The 19,372-nt window shown below is 38.0% G+C and overlaps 1 protein-coding gene across 16 annotated transcripts in view; it reads left to right on the forward strand.

The window, feature by feature from the left end:
• Positions 1–19,372, forward strand: part of LOC145668426 (bromodomain adjacent to zinc finger domain protein 2B-like) — a 403,232-nt gene that overhangs the window by 211,844 nt on the left and 172,016 nt on the right. For all 16 annotated transcript variants that reach the window (XM_081736246.1, XM_081736251.1, XM_081736248.1 and 13 more), the window contains exon 3: positions 15,112–15,214. The gene's annotated coding sequence lies outside the window, so the exon portion shown is untranslated. The remainder of the gene's footprint in view (positions 1–15,111; positions 15,215–19,372) is intronic.

The following is a 19,372-nucleotide window of genomic DNA, read 5'->3' on the forward strand; positions in this document are numbered from 1 at the left end:
CTATAAACAAACGCCACTCTTTCAGAATGCAGGATATCTGTAAAGCATAAACACTTATAAGCACAATCCAGCTTTCACCCCTCCCCCCCCCAAAAAAAAAGGAAAACTGTTCATGTCGTCTCCTTTGAGCTGTTGCGTTTACTGATTTATCAACTATGTTCCACTATTTTTACTCAGACTTAAATCTCGAATAAGATCAGGGGCCGCGGTGGCTCAGTGGTAGAGCGTTCACCTCTGGTGCTTGGGATCCCGGGTTCGATCCCAGCCCCCGCCAAGTGAACTTTGTGGTGGACAAACACCGTGTGCGTGGGTTTTCTCGGGGTTCTCCCGTTTCCTCCCACTTTCTTCATTCCACCATTTCATTCATTACTCATCATCACCGTCTCCTTTAGCCTAACCGGCATAACCGTGGGACGTAAAACTCAAAGATTTCGTTTTTTTTTCCGAATAAGATCATTCAAATCTGTTTGGTTAGGATAGTAGGGTTGTCTATTAGTAGTTCATATCTGCAATGTTTAATAAGAAAGGCATGGTGTGACACAATTGCAGTATAACAGGATATTCTAGGGTTATAAATATACAGGGACGCTCAAAAGTAGGTACCGGTATATAGTACATTACTGACTAGCTCATTGCATTTTATATTATATCTTATCCATCAGGTAGACTTAGTTTCTTTATTATTTGTTCTTAATGTGTTTTAAGCTCGGAAGAGCCGAAGCAAATACACCAATAAACTAGAATGTTATACTTGATCAATGCAGGGATGTATACCTACTTTTGGGCCACCCTGTATATACACATAACTTTAAATCCTTACAAATAGCCTTAAAACAGTCTGCCCGATGCATGTTGATTCTATCACGAATCTCTCAGTGTTAGCAGGTTCTTCAATCAAATTTAAATGCAACTTAACGCATCAAACTTTTAAAGGCGCGCATATAAATTCATTAATATAGGACAGATTCCATATTTTCGATGCCACTACTTACATAAGCGAAGTTTCATGGAAAACATACACCTTTTCTAGTTACTTTCAAGGTAACAACACAGGAAATCACTATTTAGAAGACAAGGACAAAATGAGTGTTGCATAGTGTTATTTAGTCAAGAATTTGCTGCTGTGTAGGAATTTGCAGTATATTATAGTGGACGTAAAACTTACCGACGTCAATGAAATATTCTCATTTGTCTCTTTTTTCACGATAGCAGGTTCTAGCCCACTTACGCAATAACTTTGTTATTAAGTCATTGTAGCAGAAACAAGATATGCCTTGTTTCTTTTCCCATCGTTTCATTGGAATTTTAGGAGCTAGGGTGGAGGGATGGATTATATTACACTTACAGTACTAGTGACAGCGAAATCATATAACTTGCAACTCGTAGTGCAAATATTTACAATAAACATGGAAGATTTTTTATGTAGAAAAATATACAAGATAATATCCGAAAAATTCGCAAATGAATATTTTTTGCGTGTGTTTAAGATTGTAAGCGCAACAACGAACGGAAAGTGTACCATAGACCATCCGCCCACTTCTTTACTTGAGTAGCATTCTTCATTATTGCTTTTTTTTTTTTTCCTTCTTTAGAAAAGTCCCAAGGACATTTTGGACATAGCGTTGGGACACGCACATACTCATGTCTGCTCTTTGTATCTGATGCGTGATTTTTAGTCGTCGCACGAAAATATACGAGGGAAAAAGAGTACAGAGAAAAGGAAATTAAAAAAAAAAAAAAAAAAAAAAACGCCGCCCGGAAGCTGTATTTGCAACAATGGAGCATTCTGCATAATTAGAAAGATAACATGCTTTTTGACCTGCTTTTTATCGTTAAGAAAATATCTTAGTAAGTTCTCACATAGCATTGTGTTTCGTGTATTCCCTCCTCCCAGTCTTTCGTTCAGGGAGTAAATCTGAATCTTAAAAGCATGTAAGTAAAAGCGTGTTCATCGAAGATTTCTTTTTAATCTCTTCGATAACAAAAACCTTACTGTGAGATACGTTAGGATAGGGAAGGTATTTGTGGTAATTTGTATAATGTGTATATATACGAATATATGTGTGCTTTTTTTTTTTTTTTTTTTTTTTCTTTGTCTCTTGAGCTTCTGCTGAAAAGTAGGTTTGAGCCTTTTTACATAACATAGTTAAGTGAGTAAGGCATTAGATCACGGGTAGGATGAACAGTTTATTTTCTTCTTTAGTTCAGTAAGATTTATATCGAAAATGGGACATTAAGAATCTAGAGTAGAGGGAAGATTGATAGTTTGAGGATTGATAGTAAGACCAAGCGGTAAAAGAAGAAAGAAAAAGGGCTTTCGAAATGTGTGTGTGGAGTAGAATGGAGAGAAATGGCTAGAGTAGAATGGAGAGAAATGGCTAGATGGAATGGAAAACTAGTAAGGAAGAGTTATAAATAATAGGGGAGAAAATAACTATTTTAGATGTATTTTCTTTTAAAAAAGGAAGAGAAACTTAGACGGACATTGACTAATAAGGAAATGTATCATGAAGGACAATGTAGAAGGTACGGTGGCAGGATAAAAGAGGAAGGGGCGAATATATATATAAAATTCCTACGTGAAGATGAAAAGGTTAGCTGAAGACCATGGTATGTGGAAGAAGCCTTACCTGTTGCATAACAGATTATTAAATATTAAATATTGTGTAACGCTTTGTATCTTTTTCTCTATTGATTTTTACAATAATGCTCTATTTCAAAACCCACCTTGAATTCTCTTTTTAATCATATTCTTTGGCAGTGAAATAAACAAGTTGCATATTTTTTTCTCCCTCATTCGCCATGCTGCAATAGTTGCTTGTGCATAGTTGTTAGAGCGATGATCCAAGTTCCAGTGTTTTGCCTTCCTTTTTTTTTCGCGGATATTAATAATCTGCAATGCAGTTCTTTTTAATTAACAAACAGCCGCGGAAGGATGATGATGCATTCTCCCAATGTCTGTTAGATTCCCTTTTCTCCTACCGCCCCTCTGCAATTGTCTCCTCTCCGTTGGCATCACAACAGTGTTCTAGATTTCTGTTGTTCCAAACAGCCCAGCCTACCCCCAGGTTCCCTTCCCCTCTCCCTCCGTCCAACTCGCACTTCAGTGATTTCCAGAACATTCGGACTGAACGCCTAGCTTGGTGTATTTATGTGCTACGGTTTTGTGAAATCTACACTCACACGCATACAGACAGACGCTCGTTACAGAGATTGATATGGGATTCATTAGCCTCGGCTTCAGATCGATATAACCATCGTATTTGTCCAGGAGAACTAGCGAAAGAGATGTTTGTAATACCGCGGGGGAAAATCTTCATTTTCTGAAATATTAGTTTTATCGTTTTCTTTTAATAATATGTGAATTTTCGTGCATTAAATGATTCGTTGATCCAGAATAGGAGAAAAGAATGTGCAAGAAACGTCATTGTAGTGCGAAACCCGAAGAAAGGACAAAAGAAAGTAAATTAACAAATCTATAATAACCTTCTTTATGGTTTAGTAGCTATCGGGTACGTCTTTGGTGCACGGAATCCCGGGTTCGATTCCCGATTATAGAGTATTGAACGCATTATAGTGGCCTGATTCCTCCGTAAACTATACGTTCACGTCATACCTAGATATATAGTCTTGGTGTTAAAAAGAAATGCTAAAATTCAACAAACAACAAAAACAAATGTATATTCTTATTTAAGAAGATAAAGAGCTACGACAAACTAAACATACGTCATATTGAGTGCATTTTTGTATAGTAGAATTGAAATAAAAGTTGTTCTAGACTACACTCGGAGTTGGTCAAGGTTAATACAAAAGAATCGGATACTCATATGAGAATTAAGATATTAAAATGAAGATATTGATGGTTTTATTATCATCACAACATATTACTTGATATAAATTTGAAGTCTTCTATGCTCTTTAGTCTTCTGTGAGTGATTCTTCATCAATCTTTTTGGATGTAAGAGTTAGTTTGTAATATAAATGTTTCCTAGTTTGTGGTCCGCGTACTCCCAGGGTGCCGCGAGAGATTTAAACGGGGTCCGCGGACATTTTATTTTCATTAATCTTTATCACATTATGTTGCTCACCTGGAATACGTTTCACCGAATTTTGAAGAGTAGAATACAAATAGATAAAAGTAAATTTTCTAGTAAATATTTGTCCTGCTTCTCCCCTCTGTCCCCGAATGAAGTACGGGAGAATGTTTGAAACTTGTAGAAGAATTATTGACTAGATCTTTGTGACACTTCTTCAGAAAGTAAAACTAGCAAATAAATAGATAAATAAATAAGAAATGAAAATTGCCAACCATGCTCAGAAGGAGAAACAAAATTCTTGCTATTGTATCTTATAGACAATACATGTAGCTACTTAAGTTCACTGGTCAATGAAGTCAAATGTGTATTATGATTACCTCCATCCATAAGATCCTTATATTGTCCTCCCGTGACTGGTACTTCTAAAATTTGAATGACAACGAGTAATTGTTACAATATTTGAATATTCAAATTACGCCAGCAAAAATGAGATACGAATTTTCGAATAAATTCAAGAATATTTCTGGGCTACCCAAAAGTAGTTTTCAGACGGATTTTCCTGTGGCCCATATAATTTTCTATTCGAAACACGTGTCCTATTCAGTTTAGATGTCTTGATTGAGAGGAAGGGGTTGAGATGAAAGAAAGATCGATAGATCGGTCATTTTAGAAGTTGTTTGAAATATATAATTTTTAAAATTATACTCTTTTTGTTGATACAATCTTTGGCGTCTCTTTGTGTGTGTGTGTGTGTAAGTGTAATCTGTTTTAAGCCCTACGTACTAACTTCTGCTGTGGTTTTAGCATTTGAAGACAAATATTAACTTTACATACACATCACAAATTTCTCTCTTTCACAGTTGTGTGTGCGTTTCAACTGGATCCTTCTCCCTGAGAATCGATAACATTGCGTGTTAAATGAATGTATGTGCAAAAGAGAGACCGAGACTCCCAGCAGTCGTCACTCGGTTCAGTTCGCAGAAAACATAATTTAAATATTGGTTCTTGCAATGACTGGGGTTAAATGGCTTCAGTATTCACCTCCATTCTCCCTGTAGCCCTTCTACTCGTATCCAAAAATACAATAAATGAAGTGCGTTCTCTCGGCTTGAGTAGGTAAGATGGCTTCTCTTTGTGCGCGAGGTCGAGGGTTCGATCTCTTTGGGGGGGAAGGGGGAGACGCTTACCTCGGATAGAAACTGAAGTTCGGATTCCATTTTAAGTAGTTGCTCCCGTATTATATATAATCTTAGTGTTCCAAAGGGAAATAATCTCCAATCAGTCCAATCATTATACTATTTAATGCGTATAAAGTAATAGAGTGACTTGCTAGGAATCTAGTAGAAGGACGCTTGTGACGGAATAGAAAGATCCCAGTTTAAATCCAGGTCAGTCATTTCTAATCATAGTTCGATTAACATCGAGTCGTTACTTTACGTAGTCCAAAATTACTGATCTAATATTTTGGATCAGTAGTTAATGACACTCTTTTTTTCTTTTTCCTTTTTTTGAAAGGCAGATTATTAAAAAAAAAATGACTGGTCTGAAGTTTAACACCTCTTTTCACCACCAAGTCTAAAATAAGCGTGTGATCTGTGAACCTATAGCTTAACGTGGGATTCATACCACATGACCTCTCGGGAATCGAATCCGCGTCTGCTGTGCCAAACGCGCGTGTGCTAACACTATAGCTAGAAGTAAACTCTAGAAAACATGTATCTCCAGAGGACGTTACACGTGTCAGATTATTGTCTACCGTTACTGTGCGCGGTCGCGAAGACAAAAACAAAGCATTTTTAGTTAGGTATGTGGAGGTGACGTCACAAAATTCCGGAAGCCCTCGTTTTAGCTACTGTACTGTCTAGTTTTCTCAGCACGAATTGTAGTGTTTAAGCAAACATTTTCTCAAGAACTGGAAAGAAAGAACAAGTATGTGAATATAATAATAATAATAATAATAATAATAATAATAATAATAATAATAATAATAATAATAATAATAATAATAATAAAGATTTGCCAGTTTGAGCTTAACCTAGTAATGTGAATTATCAACGACTTGACTGTCATGTACGTCTCAAGGTGTTTTCCACAATTCGCTTTTGTTTGAATTTAGTACATAGGTGAAAACTGCTTTTTCTTACCAAGTTGTCGGAAAGATGTTTATACTTCAGATTAAGCTGCGCTAGTTATGATATTTTTTTTTAAAATATCAAATTTCCACTAGTTTTACAAGGAAAGAGGCACCAAAGTAAGGCATAGTTGGAAAATCTAAATAATCTCCATCGACTGCAGTAGCGAATTTTCTAGTCTACCGGCGGTACATTTTATAAACTAATTTGCATTATTAAGTTCGTAGTTTATTATCGTTAGTGGTACAAATTTCTCTAGATATTTCGGAAATGTGAATACGTATTAAGGCACAATCCTTACCAGCTTTCTTTGCAATCTGTCTCGAGATTTCCTATGTGGCATCATTGCAGAAACCACTGCTGGCTTGGCCGCAGCAAGAATCGTGTTGTTTGTACATATTCCCCTGTGGATCGTCGTTACAGTATATGAAGGGGATGGCAGTCAGGTCTAGTCGCCTCAGAGAGTATCGGCTTCCATGGGTGTGGATAGAGAACCATGGTATTTCCCCACCTTCCTCTTCGGAAATGTAATTGAACGATAGAGTGGAAGTTATATGGGTAACGCCATAGCGACAATTTCGGGTCTGTCTGGGAGTCGATTGGAGAATGGGTTGTCATTAGGCATACAATTTCCATTTACTCTGCTGAGCGATGTAGCGAGGAAACAGAACCAGAACACTACGAAGAAAAGGACCATTTTTATTTTGAAAATGAAAATGAAAAAAATGAAAGTTTTGCGTCCCACGATTATGCCGGTTAGGCTTAAGGAGACGGTGATGATGAGAGTTTAATTAAATGGTTTAATGAAGAAATTCGGAGGAAACAGGAGAATCCCGGGAAAACCCACGAGCATGATGTTTGTCCAGGACAAAGTCCACACAGCTCGAGCTGGGATCGAACCTGGAACCCCAAGCACCGGAGGTAAACGCTCTACCACTGAGCCACCGCGCTTTCCATTTTTATTTTTTATGTTTGTTTTTGCGAGGAATTTGTTACAAAATAGAATGATTACAGGAAGTTTGTTTTTAAAAACCTGAAAAATAACTGTGGATAAATAACAAAGGGCCTCATTTCGTATCAATCTTCAAAGTTTACGGACCGGCACTTAAACCATTTTTATAAGGCTTGTGGTTGATTCATTAATTAGAATTGAGCGTTCCTTTCAGCAGTGAACTATATGAGACATGGAAAAACAAAACACTTTTGGTGTACCTAATACAATTGAATCCGACTACTTAATTAAATCGGTGTCTGCTTTTTCAATACTTTTTTGAACCTTATAATTCAAGTGACTTTTTTAATGTGGGTTATTAATTGAAGTGCTCCTAAATAGGGAAATAATTAGGGCGTTTGCCGGAACTGTGAAATTATTACAAGTTGTTGTATCATTAGTTCAGGCTCGGTTTTACGAATCATACTATAACTTATTGTTTATGTCAATCAACTATTGCTACTCTTGTAAATTAAGATCTGAATAACTGCTGCCGTGAAGCGACTTATAGTCCACACTGTACTTTGATATTCTGTTTAATTCTTTTTCTTTTTTTAATATATTCATGTGAACTTCCAGTATTTCAAGGACTGCTGCCAACAGTGGTGATTTCCTATTTCCCCGGCGGGGGGGGGGGGATTTGAATATACTAAGGATGAAAGTAGTACTTCGTAGTCGCTAACGCTTTTGCCTTCTGTGCGGTCGGTCTCGGGTTCGATTCTCGGTGAGGACACTCGGTCGAAAAAGAGTCGAAAGCTTTTTCAGGCCAGTCATTCTGAATGAGGTTTTCCTCATTCACACCAGACAAATGCCAGGAGAGTGGTACCTAATATCTAGGTCCCAGGCCGCTTCCTTCCTTTCCCAATCCTTTCTTCTTTCCCTTTTCTTGGACAGTGTGCTCGCCGAGGGACGTCATCCGTCATACGTGACGGGCCATAGATGCCGAAAGCCCAGAAATCTAAAATTTTAAATCCTAAAGTAATATTTCAAAAATCCTGTTAACCCAGGTTTAGCACGATCGGAGAATTATTCCGGGGAGATTTTAGTAGCTCCGGCGGGGAGAGAATTTCTTCCCGGGTCACCCCCTAAAATTATCACTGGTTACCAATGGATTTGTCTTGAAATCCATACATGAGTTCATATACTTCGGATCATATTATACGTTAAGTTGTAACTTCACATCTAGCGTCTGTGATGAAATGGGCAGTTTACAGTGACTCGAAAAGTGCTATTCGGTTCTAAAGACAAGAATATATTAAAAGTATAGTGGCTTGATAGTAGCAAAAGCGCTCACCACTATGAGGAGTTTTTGGTTTGATTTCAGACCATGGGAGTTTGTAATGGAAATATCGTGTCCATGATATTTTTCACGGGGACACCTCATTCCAGCTATTCTTCCATAGTCATTCACTACATTCATCATCCGTCTTTTGTAGCCTCGAAGGACAGGAACATGAGGTATGAAACTAATAGATTATTATTAACAAGTTTCACATGAGTATAGTGAATTTGAAAGAAACAGACAGCGAATCGAAAAATTAGTTGATGGCCGAAAACTCAACGTGAAAGAGAGATTTACTGTTTCGTCTATTTACTTTATTTCATAGTTCTCCCATATTCACTATCTAATGATCGGCGAAAGTTGCCATTTAAATTCACACAATTATTCGCACTCATCTCAAGATTTTTCACTTCATGATATAGAGTTTGCTATTGGCCCTCGAGCTCACTTTAGGAATAATTCGTCAGGAAAAAAGTACTATAATAATAACCATATTGCACATGACTAGCGATAGTCCCGTCGCGATTCTCCGCGACGAATCGAAGAGCGCGGACCAAAATGAAGTCTTCGCTGCTACACAGTAGTACCTTCCATACCCCGAATCTATAGATATCTGTTTCGACTCGACGAAACCCTGCCACTAATGGCACACTAGCGACAATCCTTCGACGCATCGTTATATCGACGATCGACATTTATCGGCAAGTGGGCCACTAGATGTTGACGACGTTTACGGCATGAGACGTGAACATACAGCGAAATAGGATCCGAACCACATGAACTCCCATCAGGAATCGAACCCAGGTCTCCCGCGCCGAAGGTACGTACATTAACCATATAGCCACGAGGGCTCTTTGCGATGGTAATATTGTACTATAAGATTTGACAGCCTAAACTAACTTTTAAAAAGGGAAAGGTTGTAAGCTATACAGCTATTCTCCAAATAATGAGAGCTCAAAGTACTAGAGAGGGGCGAGTGTGTGATGTTCTTTGTTGTATCATCCGGTATAAATAGACTATATATTATATGCTAGTGCTTCTTCCTTGAATGAAACTAGCTTACGTATGCATTTTACTTCACCGTATCGCTGAACGCGTGCGCGCTTGGATTCAGCTTCACTCCTGCCATCTAATGTTGGTGAACCAATTCGACGAATCGTTGGGATGGATGGAGAAGTCAGTCAATATTAGAACATTCCCAACATGTAATACAAAAGGACAGGGACTGATACTGACTACGTACGTCTGATATATGTATGTGTGTTTGTGTGTGTGTGTGTGAGAGAGAGAGAGAGAGAGAGAGAGAGAGAGAAATATGACCATGAACAGTCGAATTGAGGAGAGCAGTGGCGGAGAATTTCATGACTGAGGAGAGGTACAGACATCGACCACTGGCAAGGAGTGAGATTGGACTTGTCACTAGGTGACGCTGGTCGTCCGAGCAACTAAAGCATCTTTTCTATCTTCCTCATACTTTTTTTTTATTTTTTAAAAAAGAAAATCACCATTCTTTTCCCTACCGGGTCGTCTGTATGTTTTTTTCTTCTGTTGACAACTAAAAATATTTTACAAAAAATTTCATTTTTCATTGCAAGACGTCGACTAGCATCATTTTCTAAATATTCCGTGTTTTTATGTGACATACGCACAGTGAAGAACCATAATTATACATAATTATTATCATCATGTAATGCTCTAATTATAATCAGTGTGTGTACGTGTAGGCCTATGATCATGAGGGAAATGGAAGTTACTATCCAGCCTAATTGCAGCAAATGTAGAAATGGAAATATAAACCTATAAAATACTTATCTCGTCACTTATCGTCATACCATGTTCCATTTCTTCATCAAGTTTATATGTATGTGATATTTAATAAGAAAATAAAAATAGACTAATAATTTACAGAAGAGAATTCCAAAGAAATCCTGCTTTTGAGAAACAGAAAACTAGAAAAAATCATTGCTTTACGTATCACTCTTATGCTCTGTATGTTAAAGAAAACTGTGATGATGAGAGTGAATAAACTGGCGGAATGAAGGAAGTGTGTGTGTGTGTGGGGGGGGGGAGAACTTCGAGAAAACCCACGCACAATGTGTTTGTTTACCAAAACACCTACTTGACGCGAACTGGGTTTGAACCAAGGACCCCATGCACCAGATGTGGCTGCTCTGCCACTCAGTCACCGCAGCCCAATAGAAAACAAAAAGTTGCAAATTATAATTATAAAGCTAAAGCATAGCAAGCATTAAGATCTTCCCAGTACTTTTTGACAAGCATCAATCTTGGATAATTCGTTTCCAAGATATTCGCAGTGCTACCTAATTTTGTCACACACCTCGTATTAGGATGCTGTGTAGGTAGATCACTTCTTGTCACTTGTGGTAGCCAGTAAAAGTTTTGCTTTAAACTACCTTGTGTGGTTTGCTTCCTAAGAGGGTTATCTATCTATCTCTAATATCTCTCTCTCTCTCTCTCTCTCTCTCTCTCTCTCATATATATATATAGATGGTGATCAGAAAAATGGAAACACCTGAACGAAATTGCAACTTACCAGATTAACATGGTGTCGGACCATCTTTCGCCTTCAGAACAGCCTTGATGCGACGTGGGATGGAGGCATAGAGGTCGTGAATGGTAGCAAGTGGAATTTTACACCATTCCTCGTGCAGGGCATCGGCCAGTTCTGTGAGAGAGGATGGAGGTGGAAATCGTCGCCGGAGTCGTGTTTCCAAGACGGATCACAGATGTTCAATTATGTTGAGATCTGGGGATTGGGCGGGTCAGGGGAGGAGTTGAACTTCATCCCGATGTTCCTCAAACCACGCTGCAACAACGCCAGCTGTGTGAATGGGTGCATTATCATCCTGGAAGATGGCGTCATTGTCCGGGAACAACATCCGGACCATAGGATGCAAGTGGTCTCCTAAAATTGCAACATAATCGTTGGCAGTGATTCGTCCGCTAAGTGTGACCACAGGACCCAATGAAAACCATGATATGGCGGCCCACAGCATCACCGAGCTGCCGCCATGTTTCACAGTTGGGCGGAGACACTGCAGATCATAAACTTCTTTGTGCGTTCTCCACACATAAACACGGCCCGTGGTTGGGAATAGGGTGAATGATGACTCATCCGACCATATCACACGTTTCCAGTCCTCAACGGCCCAAGTTGCATGGTCGCGGCACCATTTGCGGCGTGCGAAAGCGTTATGGTCCCTGATGAGCGGTTTGGCCCGTGCAACACGACCCCGTAAGTTCATGTCATGTAATCCGCGGCGGACTCTGATTGTCGAAATAGGGTGGGAAAGGTGCTGATTGAGTTTCTCCGTCACTTGCTCCGCAGTGGCACGACGGTTTTGCGTGACAATGCGCTTTAATACCCGGCGTGACCTGTCACTCATGATTTTCTTCCGCCCACTGTTCCGCTTCCCCGATGTGGTTTTCCTGTGTGTTGTGTAGGCCATCATCACCTTCGACACTGTCCCACGCGACACACCTAACACAGTAGCCACTGCCGTCACACTCACTCCACATAACCGCGCACCAACAATTTGCCCTCTTTGAAACTCTGAGAGGTCTCCCATTTTACACTACCTCCGTCTGCTGCAGCCACTGGACACTGCTGTTTCACTGCGCCTGACGTAGTATGGAAACCGACCTAACACCACCACCAGCGGTCCGGCGCTGCGGGCGCCACGACACCTCTGCCAATCCATACATCTGACGTGTTGCCAACTACAGGTGTTTCCATTTTTCTGACCACCATATATATATATATAACCGGATGTTAGAAAATTAGAATAACACCACTGGGGCAACCAAAGGTGTTGCTCATAGGTATTTATTTATTTATTACACCCATATTGACTGGAAACACCGAAGACTTTACTCTGTATTGTTTATACCAGCTGAACCTGCGCTCTTTACTCAGCGTATCCCTCTGTTAAGACCATGAATCTCCTTCCCACTGTTCATGTCTCCTTATTCACTCAAGTAAAGGATAAGAAGCTCACAAAGCAAGTGAATTGCTATGTATAGATGTTGGAGTGAGTTTTTAGCAGATATGTAGAAGTAACTCGATATCAAGTGGAAATATTTTTTCTAATAAATCCATATCCGTCCGAATACGCCTCATTGCGTCTCTTGAGGCATTTAAAGTTGCCAGCATGCAATAGGTTTTGCCATTTAAGCAAAGCGCCTGCGATGTCCGTCAACCCGCCATACGTAATTTCTCTACTGGTTGCCTAACACCCTAGTTTCGGCTTGTAACAATGTTAATCTTACTAGCTGAGCCTGCGCTATCTACTCAGCGTATCGTTCTGTTATGACCATGAATCTCCTTCCCATTGTGCATGTCCTCTTACTCACACAAATAAAGGATAGGAGACTCACAAGGGAAGTGAATTGCTACATATATAGATCTTGGAGTGAGTTTGTAGCAAATTTGTAGAAGTAACACGATATCGAGTAGATTTTTTTCTAATAAATCCATATCCGTCTGAATTTGAGGTCTGCACGGGCACGGGCCTACAAAGTATATATCTCTTCGGGTCCGGGCCGGGGTCGGGTCATAAATTTTTAAATATACGACCATATTTCTGGGGCTTTTTGGGCCTAACTTTGTAAATATACTGTACACTGATATTTACTAGACCGTTCTTTTTGGAGAACTTTTAAAGCACAATGCAAAATCAAACCTCTTATTGCTGTAAGCAAAAATACAATTTTACTTTAACTATTAAGTTTCTGTAATTCGGGTTTATATCGGGCTCATTTGATTATCACACGAGCTCGGGCCAAACTCGGGCCTAAATGCTAAAACATTTTGGATTCGGGTCGGGCTTCACATTATAAGTTTACGGGCCGGGCCGGACCCGGGCTAAAAATTTCGGCCGGTGCAGACTTCTAGTCCGAACTCTCCACATTATGTCTCTTGAGTCCTTTAAAGTTGTCAGCATGCAATAGGTTTTGCCATTCAGATTTAAGCAAAGCGCCTGCAATGTCCGTCAAACCGGTATACGTAACTTCTCTACTGATTGCCTATCACCGTGGTTTCGGCCTGTAACAAAGTTAATTATATGGGCTCAAAACAGCCCCTAAAATGTTAAATAGAACAATAGCGACACGGTTTTTGAAAATTTGAGTGAGAACTGGACAATGTACACAAAATTTGGAATCTACCAGCGAAAACGCCACGTTTCTAGCACGTGTGATTTTCGAGATCTCATTGTCGAAAGGATTGGGGACAAACATACAAACGTAGTATTTTAATATATAGACTAGCTGTATTTTAATATATAGACTAGCTGAACCTGCGCTCTCTACACAGCGCATCATTCACATTTAAGCATGAATTTCCTTGTCATTCCTCACAACATGTCTACATGTCCCTTTACAGACACAAGTGAAAGACGTCTTGATAAAAATCGGCAAGGGGTACCATAAAGGGGATATTTTTTCGATTATTTTTTTTCAATATCTCGCACCGTTTGCAAAATTTGAGCCCACTTCCGGTTGGAGTTTCTAGTTCATGTATTGATTAGTGTTTTCTTTCTTCTTGCATGCAGTATGTAATAAGCAAATACATTACACACACAATTAATTATGTCAGTGATATATGGTGTTCATTGGAGAAAACACTCCAAACAATAACGATTCAACTTACTGTTCGAGTTGAGAAATGGTTACCCTTAGTTTTTCATTATTATTTGGCCATGAACCACGCCTGAGATGTATGCAACCCCCGTATACAATTATGTGGTGTTGGAATGTATAATGCGTAGGATATGTTGCTTTAGTTTTCTTTTTTAAATTTTCAACACTTTCAGTGTGCCCGTAAAAATGTAATAAAGAAATAATGGCCATGTTTTGTTAAATGTTCAATTAGAAATGGACAATCTACATAAAATTTGCAATCGATGAGTGAAAACATCATTTCTCTAGAGCCTGTAGTTTCCGTGATCTCATTGTCGAAATGATTGGCCACAAACATATCAACGCCCACAAACGTATGGTTTAAAAGAACTCCAAAGATGGCAGTACAATTCATTTGCATTGATTTTGGAAAAGCCTTATTAAAATACAAAGGCTTTGAACAATATTTTTTTAAAAATAAACTTTATATGAAAAAGGTCTACTTAAATAATTTATTTAAAGTACACATAATTTAAAATATTTGTTTCTGTTAAACGTGAAATCACAAATAACCGTAAATCAAAGTTCATAGGTTAGAACTCAGGCGCGTTAGTTTCTATTGTAGCATTTTCATATATAGATAGGAGACAAAGTGTCGCAAGTGCGAAGTGTCGTAGGTTCGATCCCAGGATACGTGGACTTGGATCCCAGGATGATGAACATGATATTCGTGGTTTTCTCAGGATTCTTTTGTTTCTGTTTTCGTATTTCAAACATTTTTCACCATTCTTCACTTAATATAATGTTTGCTTTAATTAACCTATAAGCTTGGGACGTTAAATTTTATGCTTCCATGGGGCAGTATTTCTAATCTTTGGAGACTATTGAAACTTTAAAAGCAGGAAAAGACAAGCGCAGAAAAATATTTTTTTAAAAAAAGAGAGAATTATGTATTGATAGTTAATTAGAATTTTACATCTGTTTATTAGTTTCAAAATCTTGTATAATTTATTGCTATTATTATTTCAGGTATGAATACTCCTGAACTTGCTACATAAAGAAGAGCAAATGGGCTACCTGCTTAGTGCCATTGGGCGTGTAGTTACATTGAGCAGGTCTTCTTTTGAATAGGGTAAGTACCGTACGTAATTAGAATACTTAAAACCTCTTGCATTTCCAGTATTCCAAAAAGGGGGAAAGGAAATAACATTCTTATATATGTAAGTAATGAAACTTGGTAGTGTAAAGGATCTCGCCATTGTCAACCGCCATGTAAAGGTTACTTTTCGGTGCCTGTGCAAAATCATTTGATGATACCAAATCGTGTTGATATATAATATTCTCGAATGACTTGAATGATCAGATATTCTTTATGCATATATTTAATGGGACTAGCGTGTGATATTTTCGCGTCGTAATTGAGAAATTTGAGTTGTTCCAGTCATTCAGATGAGGATTTTGCAGATTTTTTTCCCGTCTTAGCAAGTGAATGTTGAATAGTTTTTATAGGTCCTGGCCGATTTTCGACTTAATATTGTTAATGCTTCTGGTGTAAAAATAAAATTAAAAAAAAAAAAAACTGTATGGATCTGTTTTTAAAATAGAGTAATAGATTTAGTATTGCACAATGGATCAGTCGACATTTTCGTTATTGAATTGTTTTGATTTTTTTAAAATCTAAATAAGACAATACTAACTTAAAAATAGTAAGTTAAAAAAGTTATCGATTTGTAAATTTCGAGGAAGGCTCCAGAGTTATGGTAATTTAAAACCTTACTGATCACAGTTACGTGGTAGCTATAAATACTGGTATGTTTATTGAAATAAGGCCCATAATATATTCTGACAGGAAATAATGTGAAATAAATTGCTGATTGCAGAAAAAAAAGTAGCTTACAGTCTTGTAAGATTTTAAAGTCATTTGTTTTAATGAACTGATAACTGAATCTCAAATTTTTTTTAGGATACAGGAATTAGAGAATATTGGTTGTACTGGTGAAGACTCAAGGGCAAGGATTTATTTATATTTGTACTTTGATGTTTGATACAGTAGACTTGCACTTGATGCGTATCTGGATTCGTGATTATTATTTTTTTTTTTTTTTCTCATCGTGCACGTTAGATCTCTATTCAAAAAAATTATTTGAAATCCGAGAATTTGCAGTAAACTGCAGTTTTGCTTTAGGAACTTGAGTAAAAGCGAGATGGAGAACAGGACCTAGTATTAAAATGGAGTATGAAGTATACTGTTTATACCGTCTGATTTCACTGGTTTATGAATTCTGAACGCATCCTAAAAACGGATAGTCAACACATGGGGATACGGAGAACTTTGCATGTGAAAGAATTGGTTCAAAAGAGTATAAAGAATCGAGAGAGAGAGAGAGAGGGAGGGGGAGTGAGAGTGAGAGAGTGTGAGTGAGTGAGAGAGTGTAAGTCACTGAATTTCTTATCCAGCATAAAATATACGGGAACTCGTATTAATAGAAGACCGTCAGAAGTAATTCATTTGGTAAGATGGTGTGGGATTATCGATATTTTGAAGAAACTATACTAGCCTTTTGAAAAAATAGTAGTACCGCGTACATATGCGGATTTACATGAGTCTTCATGGCGAAGTTTGTTGTCCTCTTCTTTGGCGCGGGAGATATTTCGATTCTCGGGGACAATACATTATTTTCTAGACCCATATCTTCGTGCCAAAGTGGTCTTATAATTCATAGGTCTCCAAGTCGCTAATGTTGTGGGTAATGTCAACAATGACGAAAACGTTATCATTCTTCGCTGGTTTTAATACGTGACGCACTCCCTGATGATCTTTTATTGTTTTTGTCTGCTGATAGACGTGTGTATAATATATATATATATATATATATATATATATATATATATATATATATATATATATATATATATATATATATATATATATATAATGTTTTTCCTGTCGAAGGTATATGCAATACCTAGAATCGTACAGCTTCGATACATAAGCTATATTGACATTCTTTGTAAGACGGATGAGTTTGTCATAATGTTTATATACTACTACTATATATAGCATGTAAATGTACCGCTTGTATATCGGCTGTTCGAAAAATGACTCAGCTCTAAGGTATATCGCCGCGTACAAAAACTCAGAAATAGCACACATATAGGGGTATACTACACACAGAAAAGTACAAGAAACCTAGCTTGAGAGCTTAGAAACCTAGCAAATATGGTTTATGGAATTTTCGGGTCAAACTAAAGAGATGTACACCGATATCGATCTTTTTGTTTTGTTTTATTCACACACATGTTAATTAGAATAAAATTTTGGAACGATCTCTTCGATTAATAAGAATATATTGTTCGGATGTTAAAATGTACTGGCATGTTTGAATTTTAAGAAGACAAATCGTATACATATCGTACTTCTTTTTTATTTTATTTTTGAGCAGTTGGATACAGTTTTCAATGCTTACAGAGAAATTAGTTCTCTCTCTGTCAAAGGAAAGCATTAAAAACAGATCAACTCGGTCCGAAAATATTGACCAAAGAATGTTTAAAGTGTGTGTATACATTTTCGCTGATGGTTAAACAAACCAGTTGACGATAGTGAGAACAAAATAGGAAATATATATGAGAATTTTTTTTATGTATTCACACATTATGGTCTATATATTCGTACGAACGTCAGGAGTAGACTAGGAGGCCTGCCTGCTCCAGCGTACAGTCAGCCAGCCATTGATTTTCCTTCATTCTGTCTCTGTCAGTGTGTCTTTATCCCTTTGTATGACTTTCTCCTTTGCAAATGATCATCGTAAAAGTTACTGTCGCTGGTGTGCGACGCTTTTTATAGAAGGGAGAACGCTGGGGCGGGTGGACGGGCAGAGAGTCCCAGTCTCTATAGCTACAATGGTGAAAGCAGAGGTTTTAATCGTAATGGGACTTGCCTTGCCTTCTGGGTAATTGAAGTAAGGCTTTTTGGGAAACTGTCTCAGTGTCTGGCTGCCAGGCTCTATATGCCTATAGCACGACGAAGGATGAAGAAGGTTCAATCGTTTTCGGTTTTACTAGCTCGTCTTTGCTCATAAAACGCAAGAGAAGAGAGAGACAGACAGAATGTGACGCTACCCCCTTTCCCCGTTAGTGTCGCTTACGCCATTACTACTTCGTCCTATATATAATGTTCCGTTCGTTGTCTTGTCGTGGCATCATTCTCTATCTCTTGCTTGTGCTGTACGGAACTAACTCAGCATCAAATTTGGAAGACGCGAATTTCATATAGATCGCAGGGTGTTCAAAACACGTTTCTATTTCTCCTTTCACATTTATACTACTACTACTTTTCTCTCGCCCTCTTCCATTTCCAGTTGTCTTTTCATTCCCTTTTTCCTTGTAAAACCGGGAAAGGGGAAAACGGAAATCGCTATGGAACAGCTGAACTGCAGAACACTACTGTAGTCTATGCAACGTCTGCTGCAAATTTCTTCTTTTCTGCATGACACGTTTTCTAAAACGTCAGCAAACGGTGTTTTAGAAATAAAAAGAAAAGAGGATGCGAAAATCAAAAGTTCTATTGTATTTTTTTTAAAAATATATACGTTTGTTCAGAAGCCACACACGTATAATACATCAGTGTCGATTTTATTTTCCATTTAGTTTTTTTCTAAAGTGAAGTCATTCCTTGGATCGTGTCTGTTATCCTTATTGGTCTTATGCTTAGGGGGTCAGGGGAGACACGAAATTGAGATCTTTTCAACATTTTCCTGCGATTGTCATGCTCTGTGTCTCATGGTATGCTGTATGACGTCCTACGTGTACATCAAAGAAAATGTTCAGTCTGAAGTATATTTAGTGAACACATTTCTGAATTGATATATCTGAAAAGTATTTTAAAAATTTTATTCAGCATATTACTAGATAAGAGTTTTGAAGTCTTTTATACTGGAAATGCTTAAGAATGGCATATGGGAGGGGGGGGGGGGAGGTTGGTAGAGTTCGGCCAGAGATTGTGCTTAAAAAAATATCGTTCCACATATTTCTGTAGTTTAAAGAGAACATACTTTTCTTCGAGTTACAGCAAACTTTGCTGATTAATCGGCCATACATTCCAAATTATTTGAGAAAATAAACATGTACTTTCGATCACAATTGTTGCACTGAACTTAGACGTTATTTGATGTTACCTCTGCACATAAACTTATTTGTAGGATTCCATGTAATCAGTTAATGTTTAAAGGCAAGAATTTCCAACTAAATATAATCTGAAAACCACTTTATACTCATTGAACTCTCCTACTCT

Source organism: Thermobia domestica, chromosome 13 (genome assembly GCF_964235325.1).
Source record: "Thermobia domestica chromosome 13, izTheDome1.hap1.1, whole genome shotgun sequence".
NCBI classification, from domain to species: Eukaryota; Metazoa; Arthropoda; class Insecta; order Zygentoma; family Lepismatidae; genus Thermobia; species Thermobia domestica.